This window comes from Podarcis vaucheri, assembly GCF_965113315.1.
Source record: "Podarcis vaucheri genome assembly, chromosome: 14".
NCBI lineage: Eukaryota > Metazoa > Chordata > Lepidosauria > Squamata > Lacertidae > Podarcis > Podarcis vaucheri.
The window spans coordinates 16333782-16355911 of record NC_138752.1 but is presented as its reverse complement, the minus strand read 5'-3'; the positions used below and the strand labels follow the sequence as shown (position 1 = coordinate 16355911).

The 22130-nt window shown below is 42.2% G+C and overlaps 1 long non-coding RNA gene across 1 annotated transcript in view; it reads right to left on the bottom strand.

Moving 5' to 3' along the window:
* LOC309518559 overlaps positions 1–22130 on the bottom strand; it is a 415023-nt gene that overhangs the window by 97824 nt on the left and 295069 nt on the right. The window lies entirely within an intron of this gene.

Genomic DNA, 22130 nt, shown 5'->3' with positions numbered 1-22130 from the left:
GCCCCGGGGTCACAATTTCAGCAAAAATCGGACTTTTGGCAATTCACTCAAAAATGGTGCCACCACGATGCAAATGCTCTCCTGAAAGGTTTGGCAGTCGAAGCAGAAGGTTTTTTATCACAGGACAATAAATCAGCCCTCAACAACTTAACCGGCGGAAAATATTTTTTTGAAAAAATCCCTAAGCCCCGGGGGGTCACAATTTCAGCAAAAATCTGACTTTTGGCAATTCACTCAAAAATGGTGCCAGCAGGTTGCAAATGGTCCCCTGAAAGCTTTGGCGATGGAAACAGAAGGCTTTTTATCACAGGACAAGAAATCAGCCCTCAACAACTTAACCGGCGGAAAATATTTTTTTGAAAAAATCCCTAAGCCCCGGGGTCACAATTTCAGCAAAAATCTGACTTTTGGCAATTCACTCAAAAATGGTGCCAACCGGTTGCAAATTCTCCCCTGAAAGGTTTGGCGATGGAAAATGAAGGCTTTTTGTCACAGGACAAGAAATCAGCCCTCAACAACTTAACCGGCGGAAAATATTTTTTTGAAAAAATCCCTAAGCCCCGGGGTCACAATTTCAGCAAAAATCTGACTTTTGGCAATTCACTCAAAAATGGTGCCAACCGGTTGCAAATGCTCCCCTGAAAGGTTTGGCGATGGAAACAGAAGGCTTTTTATCACAGGACAAGAAATCAGCCCTCAACAACTTAACCGGCGAAAAATATTTTTTTGAAAAAATCCCTAAGCCCCGGGGTCACAATTTCAGCAAAAATCTGACTTTTGGCAATTCACTCAAAAATGGTGCCAACCGGTTGCAAATGCTCCCCTGAAAGGTTTCGCGATGGAAACAGAAGGCTTTTTATCACAGGACAAGAAATCAGCCCTCAAAAACCTAACCTGCGGAAAATATTTTTTTGAAAAAATCCCTAAGCCCCGGTGCCACAATTTCAGCAAAAATCTGACTTTTGGAAATTCACTGAAAAATGGTGCCAACCGGTTGCAAATGCTCCCCTGAAAGGTTTCGCGATGGAAAAAGAAGGCTTTTTATCACAGGACAAGAAATCAGCCCTCAACAACTTAACCGGCGGAAAATATTTTTTTGAAAAAATCCCTAAGCCCCGGGGTCACAATTTCAGCAAAAATCTGACTTTTGGCAATTAACTCAAAATTGGTGCCAACCGGTTGCAAATGCTCCCCTGAAAGGTTTGGCAGTCGAAAAAGAAGGCTTTTTATCACAGGAGAAGAAATCAGCCCTCAACAACTTACCCGGCGGAAAATATTTTTTTGAAAAAATCCCTAAGCCCCGGGGTCACAATTTCAGCAAAAATCTGACTTTTGGCAATTCACTCAAAAATGGTGCCAACCGGTTGCAAATTCTCCCCTGAAAGGTTTGCCGATGGAAACAGAAGGCTTTTTATCACAGGACAAGAAGTCAGCCCTCAACAACTTAACTGGTGGAAAATATTTTTTTGAAAAAATCGCTAAGCCCCGGGGTCACAATTTCAGCAAAAATCTGACTTTTGGCAATTCACTCAAAAATGGTGCCAACCGGTTGCAAATTCTCCCCTGAAAGGTTTGGCGATGGAAAGTGAAGGCTTTTTGTCACAGGACAAGAAATCAGCCCTCAACAACTTAACCGGCGGAAAATATTTTTTTGAAAAAATCCCTAAGCCCCGGGGTCACAATTTCAGCAAAAATCTGACTTTTGGCAATTCACTCAAAAATGGTGCCAACCGGTTGCAAATGCTCCCCTGAAAGGTTTGGCGATGGAAACCGAAGGCTTTTTATCACAGGACAAGAAATCAGCCCTCAACAACTTAACCGGCGAAAAATATTTTTTTGAAAAAATCCCTAAGCCCCGGGGTCACAATTTCAGCAAAAATCTGACTTTTGGCAATTCACTCAAAAATGGTGCCAACCGGTTGCAAATGCTCCCCTGAAAGGTTTGGCGATGGAAACAGAAGGCTTTTTATCACAGGACAAGAAATCAGCCCTCAACAACTTAACCGGCGGAAAATATTTTTTTGAAAAAATCCCTAAGCCCCAGGGTCACAATTTCAGCAAAAATCTGACTTTTGGCAATTCACTCAAAAATGGTGCCAGCAGGTTGCAAATGGTCCCCTGAAAGCTTTGGCGATGGAAACAGAAGGCTTTTTATCACAGGACAAGAAATCAGCCCTCAACAACTTGCCGGCGGAAAATATTTTTTTGAAAAAATCCCTAAGCCCCGGGGTCACAATTTCAGCAAAAATCGGACTTTTGGCAATTCACTCAAAAATGGTGCCACCACGATGCAAATGCTCTCCTGAAAGGTTTGGCAGTCGAAGCAGAAGGTTTTTTATCACAGGACAAGAAATCAGCCCTCAACAACTTAACCGGCGGAAAATATTTTTTTGAAAAAATCCCTAAGCCCCGGGGTCACAATTTCAGCAAAAATCTGACTTTTGGCAATTCACTCAAAAATGGTGCCAACCGGTTGCAAATTCTCCCCTGAAAGGTTTGGCGATGGAAAATCAAGGCTTTTTGTCACAGGACAAGAAATCAGCCCTCAACAACTTAACCGGCGGAAAATATTTTTTTGAAAAAATCCCTAAGCCCCGGGGTCACAATTTCAGCAAAAATCTGACTTTTGGCAATTCACTCAAAAATGGTGCCAGCACGTTGCAAATTCTCCCCTGAAAGGTTTGGCAGTTGAAACAGAAGGCTTTTTATCACAGGACAAGAAATCAGCCCTCAACAACTTGCCGGCGGAAAATATTTTTTTGAAAAAATCCCTAAGCCCCGGGGTCACAATTTCAGCAAAAATCTGACTTTTGGCAATTCACTCAAAAATGGTGCCACCACGATGCAAATGCTCTCCTGAAAGGTTTCGCGATGGAAACAGAAGGCTTTTTATCACAGGACAAGAAATCAGCCCTCAACAACTTAACCGGCGGAAAATATTTTTTTGAAAAAATCCCTAAGCCCCGGGGTCACAATTTCAGCAAAAATCTGACTTTTGGCAATTCACTCAAAAATGGTGCCAGCACGTTGCAAATTCTCCCCTGAAAGGTTTGGCAGTTGAAAAAGAAGGCTTTTTATCACAGGACAAGAAATCAGCCCTCAACAACTTGCCGGCGGAAAATATTTTTTTGAAAAAATCCCTAAGCCCCGGGGTCACAATTTCAGCAAAAATCTGACTTTTGGCAATTCACTCAAAAATGGTGCCACCACGATGCAAATGCTCTCCTGAAAGGTTTCGCGATGGAAACAGAAGGCTTTTTATCACAGGACAAGAAATCAGCCCTCAACAACTTAACCGGCGGAAAATATTTTTTTGAAAAAATCCCTAAGCCCCGGGGTCACAATTTCAGCAAAAATCTGACTTTTGGCAATTAACTCAAAATTGGTGCCAACCGGTTGCAAATGCTCCCCTGAAAGGTTTGGCGATGGAAAATCAAGGCTTTTTGTCACAGGACAAGAAATCAGCCCTCAACAACTTAACCGGCGGAAAATATTTTTTTGAAAAAATCCCTAAGCCCCGGGGTCACAATTTCAGCAAAAATCTGACTTTTGGCAATTCACTCAAAAATGGTGCCAGCAGGTTGCAAATGGTCCCCTGAAAGCTTTGGCGATGGAAACAGAAGGCTTTTTATCACAGGACAAGAAATCAGCCCTCAACAACTTACCTGGCGGAAAATATTTTTTTGAAAAAATCCCTAAGCCCCGGGGTCACAATTTCAGCAAAAATCTGACTTTTGGCAATACACTCAAAAATGGTGCCAACAGGTTGCAAATGCTCCCCTGAAAGGTTTCGCGATGGAAACAGAAAGCTTTTTATCACAGGACAAGAAATCAGCCCTCGAAAACCTAACCTGCGGAAAATATTTTTTTGAAAAAATCGCTAAGCCCCGGGGTCACAATTTCAGCAAAAATCTGACTTTTGGCAATTCACTCAAAAATGGTGCTAGCAGGTTGCAAAGGCTCCCCTGAAAGGTTTGGCAGTCGAAACAGAAGGCCTTTTATCACAGTACAAGAAATCAGCCCTCAAAAACCTAAACTGCAGAAAATATTTTTTTGAAAAAATCCCTAAGCCCCGGGGTCACAATTTCAGCAAAAATCTGACTTTTGGCAATTCACTCAAAAATGGTGCCAACCGGTTGCAAATGCTCCCCTGAAATGTTTGGCGATGGAAACAGAAGGCTTTTTATCACAGGACAAGAAATCAGCCCTCAACAACTTAACCGGCGGAATTTTTTTTTTTGAAAAAATCCCTAAGCCCCGGGGTCACAATTTCAGCAGAAATCTGACTTTTGGCAATTCACTCAAAAATGGTGCCAGCACGTTGCAAATTCTCCCCTGAAAGGTTTGGCAGTTGAAACAGAAGGCTTTTTATCACAGGACAAGAAATCAGCCCTCAACAACTTGCCGGCGGAAATTTTTTTTTTGAAAAAATCCCTAAGCCCCGGGGTCACAATTTCAGCAAAAATCTGACTTTTGGCAATTCACTCAAAAATGGTGCCACCACGATGCAAATGCTCTCCTGAAAGGTTTGGCAGTCGAAGCAGAAGGTTTTTTATCACAGGACAAGAAATCAGCCCTCAACAACTTAACCGGCGGAAAATATTTTTTTGAAAAAATCCCTAAGCCCCGGGGTCACAATTTCAGCAAAAATCTGACTTTTGGCAATTCACTCAAAAATGGTGCCAACCGGTTGCAAATTCTCCCCTGAAAGGTTTGGCGATGGAAAATCAAGGCTTTTTGTCACAGGACAACAAATCAGCCCTCAACAACTTAACCGGCGGAAAATATTTTTTTGAAAAAATCCCTAAGCCCCGGGGTCACAATTTCAGCAAAAATCTGACTTTTGGCAATTCACTCAAAAATGGTGCCAACCGGTTGCAAATGCTCCCCTGAAAGGTTTCGCGATGGAAACAGAAGGCTTTTTATCACAGGACAAGAAGTCAGCCCTCAACAACTTAACTGGCGGAAAATATTCTTTTGAAAAAATCGCTAAGCCCCGGGGTCACAATTTCAGCAAAAATCTGACTTTTGGCAATTCACTCAAAAATGGTGCTAGTAGGTTGCAAAGGCTCCCCTGAAAGGTTTGGCAGTCGAAACAGAAGGCCTTTTATCACAGTACAAGTAATGAGCCCTCAAAAACCTAAACTGCAGAAAATATTTTTTTGAAAAAATCCCTAAGCCCCGGGGTCACAATTTCAGCAAAAATCTGACTTTTGGCAATTCACTCAAAAATGGTGCCAACCGGTTGCAAATGCTCCCCTGAAAGGTTTGGCGATGGAAAATGAAGGCTTTTTGTCACAGGACAAGAAATCAGCCCTCAACAACTTAACCGGTGGAAAATATTTTTTTGAAAAAATCCCTAAGCCCCGGGGTCACAATTTCAGCAAAAATCTGACTTTTGGCAATTCACTCAAAAATGGTGCCAGCAGGTTGCAAATGGTCCCCTGAAAGCTTTGGCGATGGAAACAGAAGGCTTTTTATCACAGGACAAGAAATCAGCCCTCAACAACTTACCTGGCGGAAAATATTTTTTTGAAAAAATCCCTAAGCCCCGGGGTCACAATTTCAGCAAAAATCTGACTTTTGGCAATACACTCAAAAATGGTGCCAACAGGTTGCAAATGCTCCCCTGAAAGGTTTCGCGATGGAAACAGAAAGCTTTTTATCACAGGACAAGAAATCAGCCCTCGAAAACCTAACCTGCGGAAAATATTTTTTTGAAAAAATCGCTAAGCCCCGGGGTCACAATTTCAGCAAAAATCTGACTTTTGGCAATTCACTCAAAAATGGTGCTAGCAGGTTGCAAAGGCTCCCCTGAAAGGTTTGGCAGTCGAAACAGAAGGCCTTTTATCACAGTACAAGAAATCAGCCCTCAAAAACCTAAACTGCAGAAAATATTTTTTTGAAAAAATCCCTAAGCCCCGGGGTCACAATTTCAGCAAAAATCTGACTTTTGGCAATTCACTCAAAAATGGTGCCAACCGGTTGCAAATGCTCCCCTGAAATGTTTGGCGATGGAAACAGAAGGCTTTTTATCACAGGACAAGAAATCAGCCCTCAACAACTTAACCGGCGGAATTTTTTTTTTTGAAAAAATCCCTAAGCCCCGGGGTCACAATTTCAGCAGAAATCTGACTTTTGGCAATTCACTCAAAAATGGTGCCAGCACGTTGCAAATTCTCCCCTGAAAGGTTTGGCAGTTGAAACAGAAGGCTTTTTATCACAGGACAAGAAATCAGCCCTCAACAACTTGCCGGCGGAAATTTTTTTTTTGAAAAAATCCCTAAGCCCCGGGGTCACAATTTCAGCAAAAATCTGACTTTTGGCAATTCACTCAAAAATGGTGCCACCACGATGCAAATGCTCTCCTGAAAGGTTTGGCAGTCGAAGCAGAAGGTTTTTTATCACAGGACAAGAAATCAGCCCTCAACAACTTAACCGGCGGAAAATATTTTTTTGAAAAAATCCCTAAGCCCCGGGGTCACAATTTCAGCAAAAATCTGACTTTTGGCAATTCACTCAAAAATGGTGCCAACCGGTTGCAAATTCTCCCCTGAAAGGTTTGGCGATGGAAAATCAAGGCTTTTTGTCACAGGACAACAAATCAGCCCTCAACAACTTAACCGGCGGAAAATATTTTTTTGAAAAAATCCCTAAGCCCCGGGGTCACAATTTCAGCAAAAATCTGACTTTTGGCAATTCACTCAAAAATGGTGCCAACCGGTTGCAAATGCTCCCCTGAAAGGTTTCGCGATGGAAACAGAAGGCTTTTTATCACAGGACAAGAAGTCAGCCCTCAACAACTTAACTGGCGGAAAATATTCTTTTGAAAAAATCGCTAAGCCCCGGGGTCACAATTTCAGCAAAAATCTGACTTTTGGCAATTCACTCAAAAATGGTGCTAGTAGGTTGCAAAGGCTCCCCTGAAAGGTTTGGCAGTCGAAACAGAAGGCCTTTTATCACAGTACAAGTAATGAGCCCTCAAAAACCTAAACTGCAGAAAATATTTTTTTGAAAAAATCCCTAAGCCCCGGGGTCACAATTTCAGCAAAAATCTGACTTTTGGCAATTCACTCAAAAATGGTGCCAACCGGTTGCAAATGCTCCCCTGAAAGGTTTGGCGATGGAAAATGAAGGCTTTTTGTCACAGGACAAGAAATCAGCCCTCAACAACTTAACCGGTGGAAAATATTTTTTTGAAAAAATCCCTAAGCCCCGGGGTCACAATTTCAGCAAAAATCTGACTTTTGGCAATTCACTCAAAAATGGTGCTAGCAGGTTGCAAATGCTCCCCTGAAAGGTTTAGCGATGGAAACAGAAGGCTTTTTATCACAGGATAAGAAATCAGCCCTCAACAACTTAACTGGCGGAAAATATTTTTTTGAAAAAATCCCAAAGCCCCGGGGTCACAATTTCAGCAAAAATCTGACTTTTGGCAATTCAATCAAAAATGGTGCCAACCGGTTGCAAATTCTCCCCTGAAAGGTTTGGCAATAGAAAATGAAGGCTTTTTGTCACAGGACAAGAAATCAGCCCTCAACAACTTAACCGGCGGAATTTTTTTTTTTGAAAAAATCCCTAAGCCCCGGGGTCACAATTTCAGCAAAAATCTGACTTTTGGCAATTCACTCAAAAATGGTGCCAGCGCGTTGCAAATTCTCCCCTGAAAGGTTTGGCAGTTGAAACAGAAGGCTTTTTATCACAGGACAAGAAATCAGCCCTCAACAACTTGCCGGCGGAAAATATTTTTTTGAAAAAATCCCTAAGCCCCGGGGTCACAATTTCAGCAAAAATCTGACTTTTGGCAAATCACTCAAAAATGGTGCCACCACGATGCAAATGCTCTCCTGAAAGGTTTGGCAGTCGAAGCAGAAGGTTTTTTATCACAGGACAAGAAATCAGCCCTCAACAACTTAACCGGCGGAAAATATTTTTTTGAAAAAATCCCTAAGCCCCGGGGTCACAATTTCAGCAAAAATCTGACTTTTGGCAATTCACTCAAAAATGGTGCCAACCGGTTGCAAATTCTCCCCTGAAAGGTTTGGCGATGGAAAATCAAGGCTTTTTGTCACAGGACAAGAAATCAGCCCTCAACAACTTAACCGGCGGAAAATATTTTTTTGAAAAAATCCCTAAGCCCCGGGGTCACAATTTCAGCAAAAATCTGACTTTTGGCAATTCACTCAAAAATGGTGCCAACCGGTTGCAAATGCTCCCCTGAAAGGTTTGGCAGTCGAAACAGAAGGCTTTTTATCACAGGACAAGAAATCAGCCCTCAACAACTTAACTGGCGGAAAATATTTTTTTGAAAAAATCCCAAAGCCCCGGGGTCCCAATTTCAGCAAAAATATGACTTTTGGCAATTCACTCAAAAATGGTGCCAACCGGTTGCAAATTCTCCCCTGAAAGGTTTCGCGATGGAAACAGAAGGCTTTTTATCACAGGACAAGAAATCAGCCCTCAACAACTTAACCGGCGGAAAATATTTTTTTGAAAAAATCCCTAAGCCCCGGGGTCACAATTTCAGCAAAAATCTGACTTTTGGAAATTCACTCAAAAATGGTGCCACCACGTTGCAAATGCTCCCCTGAAAGGTTTGGCAGTCGAAACAGAAGGCTTTTTATCACAGGACAAGAAATCAGCCCTCAACAACTTAACTGGCGGAAAATATTTTTTTGAAAAAATCCCAAAGCCCCAGGGTCACAATTTCAGCAAAAATCTGACTTTTGGCAATTCACTCAAAAATGGTGCCAACCGGTTGCAAATTCTCCCCTGAAAGGTTTGGCAATAGAAAATGAAGGCTTTTTGTCACAGGACAAGAAATCAGCCCTCAACAACTTAACCGGCGGAATTTTTTTTTTAAAAAAAATCCCTAAGCCCCGGGGTCACAATTTCAGCAAAAATCTGACTTTTGGCAATTCACTCAAAAATGGTGCCAGCGCGTTGCAAATTCTCCCCTGAAAGGTTTGGCAGTTGAAACAGAAGGCTTTTTATCACAGGACAAGAAATCAGCCCTCAACAACTTGCCGGCGGAAAATATTTTTTTGAAAAAATCCCTAAGCCCCGGGGTCACAATTTCAGCAAAAATCTGACTTTTGGCAATTCACTCAAAAATGGTGCCACCACGATGCAAATGCTCTCCTGAAAGGTTTGGCAGTCGAAGCAGAAGGTTTTTTATCACAGGACAAGAAATCAGCCCTCAACAACTTAACCGGCGGAAAATATTTTTTTGAAAAAATCCCTAAGCCCCGGGGTCACAATTTCAGCAAAAATCTGACTTTTGGCAATTCACTTAAAAACTGGTGCCAACCGGTTGCAAATTCTCCCCTGAAATGTTTGGCGATGGAAAATCAAGGCTTTTTGTCACAGGACAAGAAATCAGCCCTCAACAACTTAACCGGCGGAAAATATTTTTTTGAAAAAATCCCTAAGCCCCGGGGTCACAATTTCAGCAAAAATCTGACTTTTGGCAATTCACTCAAAAATGGTGACAGCAGGTTGCAAATGGTCCCCTGAAAGCTTTGGCGATGGAAACAGAAGGCTTTTTATCACAGGACAAGAAATCAGCCCTCAACAACTTACCTGGCGGAAAATATTTTTTTGAAAAAATCCCTAAGCCCCGGGGTCACAATTTCAGCAAAAATCTGACTTTTGGCAATACACTCAAAAATGGTGCCAACAGGTTGCAAATGCTCCCCTGAAAGGTTTCGCGATGGAAACAGAAAGCTTTTTATCACAGGACAAGAAATCAGCCCTCGAAAACCGAACCTGCGGAAAATATTTCTTTTGAAAAAATCCCTAAGCCCCGGGGTCACAATTTCAGCAAAAATCTGACTTTTGGCAATTCACTCAAAAATGGTGCTAGCAGGTTGCAAAGGCTCCCCTGAAAGGTTTGGTAGTCGAAACAGAAGGCTTTTTATCACAGGACAAGAAATCAGCCCTCAACAACTTAACCGGCGGAAAATATTTTTTTGAAAAAATCCCTAAGCCCCGGGGTCACAATTTCAGCAAAAATATGACTTTTGGCAATTCACTCAAAAATGGTGCCACCACGTTGCAAATGCTCCCTGAAAGGTTTGGCAGGCGAAACAGAAGGCTTTTTATCACAGGACAAGAAATCAGCCCTCAACAACTTAACCGGCGGAAAATATTTTTTTGAAAAAATCCCTAAGCCCCGGGGTCACAATTTCAGCAAAAATCTGACTTTTGGCAATTCACTCAAAAATGGTTCCAACCGGTTGCAAATGCTCCCCTGAAAGGTTTGGCGATGAAAACAGAAGGCTTTTTATCACAGGACAAGAAATCAGGCCTCAACAACTTAACCGGCGAAAAATATTTTTTTGAAAAAATCCCTAAGCCCCGGGGTCACAATTCCAGCAAAAATCTGACTTTTGGCAATTCACTCAAAAATGGTGGTAGCAGGTTGCAAAGGCTCCCCTGAAAGCTTTGGCGATGGAAACAGAAGGCTTTTTATCACAGGACAAGAAATCAGCCCTCAACAACTTAACCGGCGGAAAATATTTTTTTAAAAAAATCCCTAAGCCCCGGGGTCACAATTTCAGCAAAAATCTGACTTTTGGCAATTCACTCAAAAATGGTGCCAACCGGTTGCAAATGCTCCCCTGAAAGGTTTCGCGATGGAAACAGAAGGCTTTTTATCACAGGACAAGAAATCAGCCCTCAACAACTTAACCGGCGGAAAATATTTTTTTGAAAAAATCCCTAAGCCCCGGGGTCACAATTTCAGCAAAAATCTGACTTTTGGCAATTCACTCAAAATTGGTGCCAAGCAGTTGCAAATGCTCCCCTGAAAGGTTTGGAAGTCGAAACAGAAGGCTTTTTATCACAGGACAAGAAATCAGCCCTCGAAAACCTAACCTGCGGAAAATATTTTTTTGAAAAAATCCCTAAGCCCCGCGGGGGGTCACAATTTCAGCAAAAATCTGACTTTTGGCAATTCACTCAAAAATGGTGCCAGCACGTTTCAAATGCTCCCCTGAACTGTTCGGCAGTCGAAACAGAAGGCTTTTTATCACAGGACAAGAAATCAGCCCTCAACAACTTAACCGGCGGAAAATATTTTTTTGAAAAAATCCCTAAGCCCCGGGGTCACAATTTCAGCAAAAATCTGACTTTTGGCAATTCACTCAAAAATGGTGCCAACCGGTTGCAAATGCTCCCCTGAAAGGTTTGGCGATGGAAACAGAAGGCTTTTTATCACAGGACAAGAAATCAGCCCTCAACAACTTAACCGGCGGAAAATATTTTTTTGAAAAAATCCCTAAGCCCCGGGGTCACAATTTCAGCAAAAATCTGACTTTTGGCAATTCACTCAAAATTGGTGCCAAGCAGTTGCAAATGCTCCCCTGAAAGGTTTGGAAGTCGAAACAGAAGGCTTTTTATCACAGGACAAGAAATCAGCCCTCGAAAACCTAACCTGCGGAAAATATTTTTTTGAAAAAATCCCTAAGCCCCGCGGGGCGTCACAATTTCAGCAAAAATCTGACTTTTGGCAATTCACTCAAAAATGGTGCCAGCACGTTTCAAATGCTCCCCTGAACGGTTCGGCAGTCGAAACAGAAGGCTTTTTATCACAGGACAAGAAATCAGCCCTCAACAACTTAACCGGCGGAAAATATTTTTTTGAAAAAATCCCTAAGCCCCGGGGTCACAATTTCAGCAAAAATCTGACTTTTGGCAATTCACTCAAAAATGGTGCCAACCGGTTGCAAATGCTCCCCTGAAAGGTTTCGCGATGGAAACAGAAGGCTTTTTATCACAGGACAAGAAATCAGGCCTCAACAACTTAACCGGCGAAAAATATTTTTTTGAAAAAATCCCTAAGCCCCGAGGTCACAATTCCAGCAAAAATCTGACTTTTGGCAATTCACTCAAAAATGGTGGTAGCAGGTTCCAAAGGCTCCCCTGAAAGCTTTGGCGATGGAAACAGAAGGCTTTTTATCACAGGACAAGAAATCAGCCCTCAACAACTTAACCGGCGGAAAATATTTTTTTAAAAAAATCCCTAAGCCCCGGGGTCACAATTTCAGCAAAAATCTGACTTTTGGCAATTCACTCAAAAATGGTGCCAACCGGTTGCAAATGCTCCCCTGAAAGGTTTCGCGATGGACCAGAAGGCTTTTTATCACAGGACAAGAAATCAGCCCTCAACAACTTAACCGGCGGAAAATATTTTTTTGAAAAAATCCCTAAGCCCCGGGGTCACAATTTTAGCAAAAATCTGACTTTTGGCATTTCACTCAAAAATGGTGCCAACCGGTTGCAAATTCTCCCCTGAAAGGTTTGGCGATGGAAAATGAAGGCTTTTTATCACAGGACAAGAAATCAGCCCTCAACAACTTAACCGGCGGAAAATATTTTTTTGAAAAAATCCCTAAGCCCCGGGGTCACAATTTCAGCAGAAATCTGACTTTTGGCAATTCACTCAAAAATGGTGCCAACCGGTTGCAAATGCTCCCCTGAAAGGTTTCGTGATGGAAACAGAAGGCTTTTTATCACAGGACAAGAAATCAGCCCTCGAAAACCTAACCTGCGGAAAATATTTTTTTGAAAAAATCCCTAAGCCCCGGTGCCACAATTTCTGCAAAAATCTGACTTTTGGAAATTCACTGAAAAATGGTGCCAACCGGTTGCAAATGCTCCACTGAAAGGTTTCGCGATGGAAACAGAAGGCTTTTTATCACAGGACAAGAAATCAGCCCTCAACAACTTAACCGGCGGAAAATATTTTTTTGAAAAAATCCCTAAGCCCCGGGGTCACAATTTCAGCAAAAATCTGACTTTTGGCAATTCACTCAAAAATGGTGCTAGTAGGTTGCAAAGGCTCCCCCGAAAGGTTTGGCAGTCGAAACAGAAGGCCTTTTATCACAGTACAAGAAATCAGCCCTCAAAAACCTAACCTGCAGAAAATATTTTTTTGAAAAAATCCCTAAGCCCCAGGGTCACAATTTCAGCAAAAATCTGACTTTTGGCAATTCACTCAAAAATGGTGCCAACCGGTTGCAAATGCTCCCCTGAAAGGTTTCGCGATGGAAACAGAAGGCTTTTTATCACAGGACAAGAAATCAGCCCTCAACAACCTAACCTGCAGAAAATATTTTTTTGAAAAAATCCCTAAGCCCCAGGGTCACAATTTCAGCAAAAATCTGACTTTTGGCAATTCACTCAAAAATGGTGCCAACCGGTTGCAAATGCTCCCCTGAAAGGTTTCGCGATGGAAACAGAAGGCTTTTTATCACAGGACAAGAAATCAGCCCTCAACAACCTAACCTGCAGAAAATATTTTTTTGAAAAAATCCCTAAGCCCCAGGGTCAAAATTTCAGCAAAAATCTGACTTTTGGCAATTCACTCAAAAATGGTGCCAACCGGTTGCAAATGCTCCCTTGAAAGGTTTCGCGATGGAAACAGAAGGCTTTTTATCACAGGACAAGAAATCAGCCCTCAACAACTTAACAGGTGGAAAATATTTTTTTGAAAAAATCCCTAAGCCCCGGGGTCACAATTTCAGCAAAAATCTGACTTTTGGCAATTCACTCAAAAATGGTGCTAGCAGGTTGCAAATGCTCCCCTGAAAGGTTTGGCAGTCGAAACAGAAGGCTTTTTATCACAGGACAAGAAATCAGCCCTCGAAAACCTAACCTGCGGAAAATATTTTTTTGAAAAAATCCCTAAGCCCCGGGGTCACAATTTCAGCAAAAATCTGACTTTTGGCAATTCACTCAAAAATGGTGCCAACCGGTTGCAAATTCTCCCTTGAAAGGTTTCGCGATTGAAACAGAAGGCTTTTTATCACAGGACAAGAAATCAGCCCTCAACAACTTAACCGGCGGAAAATATTTTTTTGAAAAAATCCCTAAGCCCCGGGGTCACATTTTCAGCAAAAATCTGACTTTTGGCAATTCACTCAAAAATGGTGCTAGCAGGTTGCAAAGCCTCCCCCGAAAGGTTTGGCAGTCGAAACTGAAGGCCTTTTATCACAGTACAAGAAATCAGCCCTCAAAAACCTAACCTGCAGAAAATATTTTTTTGAAAAAATCCCTAAGCCCCAGGGTCACAATTTCAGCAAAAATATGACTTTTGGCAATTCACTCAAAAATGGTGCCAGCAGGTTGCAAATGCTCCCCTGAAAGATTTGGCGATGGAAACAGAAGGCTTTTTATCACAGGACAAGAAATCAGACCTCGAAAACTTAACCGGCGGAAAATATTTTTTTGAAAAAATCCCTAAGCCCCGGGGTCACAATTTCAGCAAAAATCTGACTTTTGGAAATTCACTCAAAAATGGTGCCAGCAGGTTGCAAATGCTCCCCTGAAAGATTTGGCGATGGAAACAGAAGGCTTTTTATCACAGGACAAGAAATCAGACCTCGAAAACTTAACCGGCGGAAAATATTTTTTTGAAAAAATCCCTAAGCCCCGGGGTCACAATTTCAGCAAAAATCCGACTTTTGGCAATTCACTCAAAATTGGTGCCAAGCGGTTGCAAATGCTCCCCTGAAAGGTTTGGAAGTCGAAACAGAAGGCTTTTTATCACAGGACAAGAAATCAGCCCTCGAAAACCTAACCTGCGGAAAATATTTTTTTGAAAAAATCCCTAAGCCCCGGGGTCACAATTTCAGCAAAAATCCGACTTTTGGCAATTCACTCAAAATTGGTGCCAAGCGGTTGCAAATGCTCCCCTGAAAGGTTTGGAAGTCGAAACAGAAGGCTTTTTATCACAGGACAAGAAATCAGCCCTCGAAAACCTAACCTGCGGAAAATATTTTTTTGAAAAAATCCCTAAGCCCCGGGGTCACAATTTCAGCAAAAATCTGACTTTTGGCAATTCACTCAAAAATGGTGCCAACCGGTTGCAAATGCTCCCCTGAAAGCTTTGGCGATGGAAACAGAAGGCTTTTTATCACAGGACAAGAAATCAGCCCTCAACAACTTAACCGGCGGAAAATATTTTTTTGAAAAAATCCCTAAGCCCCGGGGTCACAATTTCAGCAAAAATCTGACTTTTGGCAATTCACTCAAAAATGGTGCCACCACGTTGCAAATGCTCCCCTGAAAAGTTTGGCAGTCGAAACAGAAGGCTTTTTATCACAGGACAAGAAATCAGCCCTCAACAACTTAACCGGCGAAAAATATTTTTTTGAAAAAATCCCTAAGCCCCGGGGTCACAATTCCAGCAAAAATCTGACTTTTGGCAATTCACTCAAAATTGGTGCCAAGCGGTTGCAAATGCTCCCCTGAAAGGTTTGGAAGTCGAAACAGAGGGCGTTTTATCACAGGACAAGAAATCAGCCCTCAACAACTTAACCGGCGGAAAATATTTTTTTGAAAAAATCCCTAAGCCCCGGGGTCACAATTTCAGCAAAAATCTGACTTTTGGCAATTCACTCAAAAATGGTGCCAACCGGTTGCAAATTCTCCCCTGAAAGGTTTGGCGATGGAAAATCAAGGCTTTTTGTCACAGGACAAGAAATCAGCCCTCAACAACTTAACAGGCGGAAAATATTTTTTTGAAAAAATCCCTAAGCCCCGGGGTCACAATTTCAGCAGAAATCTGAGTTTTGGCAATTCACTCAAAAATGGTGCCAACCGGTTGCAAATGCTCCCCTGAAAGGTTTCGCGATGGAAACAGAAGGCTTTTTATCACAGGACAAGAAATCAGCCCTCAACAACTTAACCGGCGGAAAATATTTTTTTGAAAAAATCCCTAAGCCCCGGGGTCACAATTTCAGCAAAAATCTGACTTTTGGCAATTCACTCAAAAATGGTGCTAGCAGGTTGCAAAGGCTCCCCCGAAAGGTTTGGCAGTCGAAACAGAAGGCCTTTTATCACAGTACAAGAAATCAGCCCTCAAAAACCTAACCTGCAGAAAATATTTTTTTGAAAAAATCCCTAAGCCCCAGGGTCACAATTTCAGCAAAAATCTGACTTTTGGCAATTCACTCAAAAATGGTGCCAACCGGTTGCAAATGCTCCCCTGAAAGGTTTCGCGATGGAAACAGAAGGCTTTTTATCACAGGACAAGAAATCAGCCCTCAACAACTTAACCGGTGGAAAATATTTTTTTGAAAAAATACCTAAGCCCCGGGGTCACAATTTCAGCAAAAATCTGACTTTTGGCAATTCACTCAAAAATGGTGCCAGCACGTTGCAAATGCTCCCCTGAAAGGTTTGGCAGTCGAAACAGAAGGCTTTTTATCACAGGACAAGAAATCAGCCCTCGAAAACCTAACCTGCGGAAAATATTTTTTTGAAAAAATCCCTAAGCCCCGGGGTCACAATTTCAGCAAAAATCTGACTTTTGGCAATTCACTCAAAAATGGTGCCAACCGGTTGCAAATGCTCCCCTGAAAGGTTTCGCGATGGAAACAGAAGGCTTTTTATCACAGGACAAGAAATCAGCCCTCAACAACTTAACCGGCGGAAAATATTTTTTTGAAAAAATCCCTAAGCCCCGGGGTCACAATTTCAGCAAAAATCTGACTTTTGGCAATTCACTCAAAAATGGTGCTAGCAGGTTGCAAAGCCTCCCCCGAAAGGTTTGGCAGTCGAAACAGAAGGCCTTTTATCACAGTACAAAAAATCAGCCCTCAAAAATCTAACCTGCAGAAAATATTTTTTTGAAAAAATCCCTAAGCCCCAGGGTCACAATTTCAGCAAAAATCTGACTTTTGGCAATTCACTCAAATATGGTGCCAACCGGTTGCAAATGCTCCCCTGAAAGGTTTCGCGATGGAAACAGAAGGCTTTTTATCACAGGACAAGAAATCAGCCCTCAACAACTTAACCGGCGGAAAATATTTTTTTGAAAAAATCCCTAAGCCCCGGGGTCAGAATTTCAGCAAAAATCTGACTTTTGGCAATTCACTCAAAAATGGTGCCAACCGGTTGCAAATTCTCCCCTGAAAGGTTTGGAAGTCGAAACAGAGGGCGTTTTATCACAGGACAAGAAATCAGCCCTCAACAACTTAACCGGCGGAAAATATTTTTTTGAAAAAATCCCTAAGCCCCGGGGTCACAATTTCAGCAAAAATCTGACTTTTGGCAATTCACTCAAAAATGGTGCCAACCGGTTGCAAATTCTCCCCTGAAAGGTTTGGCGATGGAAAATCAAGGCTTTTTGTCACAGGACAAGAAATCAGCCCTCAACAACTTAACAGGCGGAAAATATTTTTTTGAAAAAATCCCTAAGCCCCGGGGTCACAATTTCAGCAGAAATCTGAGTTTTGGCAATTCACTCAAAAATGGTGCCAACCGGTTGCAAATGCTCCCCTGAAAGGTTTCGCGATGGAAACAGAAGGCTTTTTATCACAGGACAAGAAATCAGCCCTCAACAACTTAACCGGCGGAAAATATTTTTTTGAAAAAATCCCTAAGCCCCGGGGTCACAATTTCAGCAAAAATCTGACTTTTGGCAATTCACTCAAAAATGGTGCTAGCAGGTTGCAAAGGCTCCCCCGAAAGGTTTGGCAGTCGAAACAGAAGGCCTTTTATCACAGTACAAGAAATCAGCCCTCAAAAACCTAACCTGCAGAAAATATTTTTTTGAAAAAATCCCTAAGCCCCAGGGTCACAATTTCAGCAAAAATCTGACTTTTGGCAATTCACTCAAAAATGGTGCCAACCGGTTGCAAATGCTCCCCTGAAAGGTTTCGCGATGGAAACAGAAGGCTTTTTATCACAGGACAAGAAATCAGCCCTCAACAACTTAACCGGTGGAAAATATTTTTTTGAAAAAATACCTAAGCCCCGGGGTCACAATTTCAGCAAAAATCTGACTTTTGGCAATTCACTCAAAAATGGTGCCAGCACGTTGCAAATGCTCCCCTGAAAGGTTTGGCAGTCGAAACAGAAGGCTTTTTATCACAGGACAAGAAATCAGCCCTCGAAAACCTAACCTGCGGAAAATATTTTTTTGAAAAAATCCCTAAGCCCCGGGGTCACAATTTCAGCAAAAATCTGACTTTTGGCAATTCACTCAAAAATGGTGCCAACCGGTTGCAAATGCTCCCCTGAAAGGTTTCGCGATGGAAACAGAAGGCTTTTTATCACAGGACAAGAAATCAGCCCTCAACAACTTAACCGGCGGAAAATATTTTTTTGAAAAAATCCCTAAGCCCCGGGGTCACAATTTCAGCAAAAATCTGACTTTTGGCAATTCACTCAAAAATGGTGCTAGCAGGTTGCAAAGCCTCCCCCGAAAGGTTTGGCAGTCGAAACAGAAGGCCTTTTATCACAGTACAAAAAATCAGCCCTCAAAAATCTAACCTGCAGAAAATATTTTTTTGAAAAAATCCCTAAGCCCCAGGGTCACAATTTCAGCAAAAATCTGACTTTTGGCAATTCACTCAAATATGGTGCCAACCGGTTGCAAATGCTCCCCTGAAAGGTTTCGCGATGGAAACAGAAGGCTTTTTATCACAGGACAAGAAATCAGCCCTCAACAACTTAACCGGCGGAAAATATTTTTTTGAAAAAATCCCTAAGCCCCGGGGTCACAATTTCAGCAAAAATCTGACTTTTGGCAATTCACTCAAAAATGGTGCCAGCACGTTTCAAATGCTCCCCTGAACGGTTCGGCAGTCAAAACAGAAGGCTTTTTATCACAGGACAAGAAATCAGCCCTCAACAACTTAACCGGCGGAAAATATTTTTTTGAAAAAATCCCTAAGCCCCGGGGTCACAATTTCAGCAAAAATCTGACGTTTGGCAATCCACTCAAAAATGGTACAACCAGTTGCAAATGCTCCCATGAAAGGTTTCGCGATGGAAACAGAAGGCTTTTTATCACAGGACAAGAAATCAGCCCTCAACAACTTAACCGGCGGAAAATATTTTTTTGAAAAAATCCCTAAGCCCCGGGGTCACAAATTCAGCAAAAATCTGACTTTTGGCAATTCACTCAAGAATGGTGCCAACCGGTTGCAAATGCTCCCCTGAAAGGTTTGGCAGTCGAAACAGAAGGCTTTTTATCACAGGACAAGAAATCAGCCCTCAACAACTTAACCGGCGGAAAATATTTTTTTGAAAAAATCCCTAAGCCCCGGGGTCACAATTTCAGCAAAAATATGACTTTTGGCAATTCACTCAAAAATGGTGACACCACGTTGCAAATGCTCCCCTGAAAGGTTTGGCAGTCGAAACAGAAGGCTTTTTATCACAGGACAAGAAATCAGCCCTCAACAACTTAACCGGCGGAAAATATTTTTTTGAAAAAATCCCTAAGCCCCGGGGTCACAATTTCAGCAAAAATCTGACTTTTGGCAATTCACTCAAAAATGGTGCCAACCGGTTGCAAATGCTGCCCTGAAAGGTTTGGCGATGGAAACAGAAGGCTTTTTATCACAGGACAAGAAATCAGCCCTCAACAACTTAACCGGCGGAAAATATTTTTTTGAAAAAATCCCTAAGCCCCGGGGTCACAATTCCAGCAAAAATCTGACTTTTGGCAATTCACTCAAAAATGGTGCCACCACGTTGCAAATGCTCCCCTGAAAGGTTTGGCAGTCGAAACAGAAGGCTTTTTATCACAGGAGAAGAAATCAGCCCTTAACAACTTAACCGGCGGAAAATATTTTTTTGAAAAAATCCCTAAGCCCCGGGGTCACAATTCCAGCAAAAATCTGACTTTTGGCAATTCACTCAAAAATGGTGCCAACCGGTTGCAAATGCTCCCCTGAAAGGTTTCGCGATGGAAACAGAAGGCTTTTTATCACAGGACAAGAAATCAGCCCTCAACAACTTAACCGGCGAAAAATATTTTTTTGAAAAAATCCCTAAGCCCCGGGGTCACAATTCCAGCAAAAATCTGACTTTTGGCAATTCACTCAAAAATGGTGGTAGCAGGTTGCAAAGGCTCCCCTGAAAGCTTTGGCGATGGAAACAGAAGGCTTTTTATCACAGGACAAGAAATCAGCCCTCAACAACTTAACCGGCGGAAAATATTTTTTTTAAAAAATCCCTAAGCCCCGGGGTCACAATTTCAGCAAAAATCTGACTTTTGGCAATTCACTCAAAAATGGTGCCAACCGGTTGCAAATGCTCCCCTGAAAGCTTTGGCGATGGAAACAGAAGGCTTTTTATCACAGGACAAGAAATCAGCCCTCAACAACTTAACCGGCGGAAAATATTTTTTTGAAAAAATCCCTAAGCCCCGGGGTCACAATTCCAGCAAAAATCTGACTTTTGGCAATTCACTCAAAAATGGTGCCACCACGTTGCAAATGCTCCCCTGAAAGGTTTGGCAGTCGAAACAGAAGGCTTTTTATCACAGGAGAAGAAATCAGCCCTTAACAACTTAACCGGCGGAAAATATTTTTTTGAAAAAATCCCTAAGCCCCGGGGTCACAATTCCAGCAAAAATCTGACTTTTGGCAATTCACTCAAAAATGGTGCCAACCGGTTGCAAATGCTCCCCTGAAAGGTTTCGCGATGGAAACAGAAGGCTTTTTATCACAGGACAAGAAATCAGCCCTCAACAACTTAACCGGCGGAAAATATTTTTTTGAAAAAATCCCTAAGCCCCGGGGTCACAATTTCAGCAAAAATCTGACTTTTGGCAATTCACTCAAAAATGGTGCTAGCAGGTTGCAAAGGCTCCCCCGAAAGGTTTGGCAGTCGAAACAGAAGGCCTTTTATCACAGTACAAGAAATCAGCCCTCAAAAACCTAACCTGCAGAAAATATTTTTTTGAAAAAATCCCTAAGCCCCAGGGTCACAATTTCAGCAAAAATCTGACTTTTGGCAATTCACTCAAAAATGGTGCCAACCGGTTGCAAATGCTCCCCTGAAAGGTTTCGCGATGGAAACAGAAGGCTTTTTATCACAGGACCAGAAATCAGCCCTCAACAACTTAACCGGTGGAAAATATTTTTTTGAAAAAATACCTAAGCCCCGGGGTCACAATTTCAGCAAAAATCTGACTTTTGGCAATTCACTCAAAAATGGTGCCAACCGGTTGCAAATGCTCCCCTGAAAGGTTTCGCGATGGAAACAGAAGGCTTTTTATCACAGGACAAGAAATCAGCCCTCAACAACTTAACCGGCGGAAAATATTTTTTTGAAAAAATCCCTAAGCCCCGGGGTCACAATTTCAGCAAAAATCTGACTTTTGGCAATTCACTCAAAAATGGTGCTAGCAGGTTGCAAAGCCTCCCCCGAAAGGTTTGGCAGTCGAAACAGAAGTCCTTTTATCACAGTACAAGAAATCAGCCCTCAAAAACCTAACCTGCAGAAAATATTTTTTTGAAAAAATCCCTAAGCCCCAGGGTCACAATTTCAGCAAAAATCTGACTTTTGGCAATTCACTCAAATATGGTGCCAACCGGTTGCAAATGCTCCCCTGAAAGGTTTCGCGATGTAAACAGAAGGCTTTTTATCACAGGACAAGAAATCAGCCCTCAACAACTTAACCGGCGGAAAATATTTTTTTGAAAAAATCCCTAAGCCCCGGGGTCACAATTTCAGCAAAAATATGACTTTTGGAAATTCACTCAAAAATGGTGCCAGCAGGTTGCAAATGCTCCCCTGAAAGATTTGGCGATGGAAAGAGAAGGCTTTTTATCACAGGACAAGAAATCAGCCCTCGAAAACTTAACCGGCGGAAAATATTTTTTTGAAAAAATCCCTAAGCCCCGGGGTCACAATTTCAGCAAAAATCTGACTTTTGGCAATTCACTCAAAAATGGTGCCAGCACGTTTCAAATGCTCCCCTGAACGGTTCGGCAGTCAAAACAGAAGGCTTTTTATCACAGGACAAGAAATCAGCCCTCAACAACTTAACCGGCGGAAAATATTTTTTTGAAAAAATCCCTAAGCCCCGGGGTCACAATTTCAGCAAAAATCTGACGTTTGGCAATCCACTCAAAAACGGTGCAACCAGTTGCAAATGCTCCCATGAAAGGTTTCGCGATGGAAACAGAAGGCTTTTTATCACAGGACAAGAAATCAGCCCTCAACAACTTAACCGGCGGAAAATATTTTTTTGAAAAAATCCCTAAGCCCCGGGGTCACAATTTCAGCAAAAATCTGACTTTTGGCAATTCACTCAAAAATGGTGCCAACCGGTTGCAAATGCTCCCCTGAAAGGTTTCGTGATGGAAACAGAAGGCTTT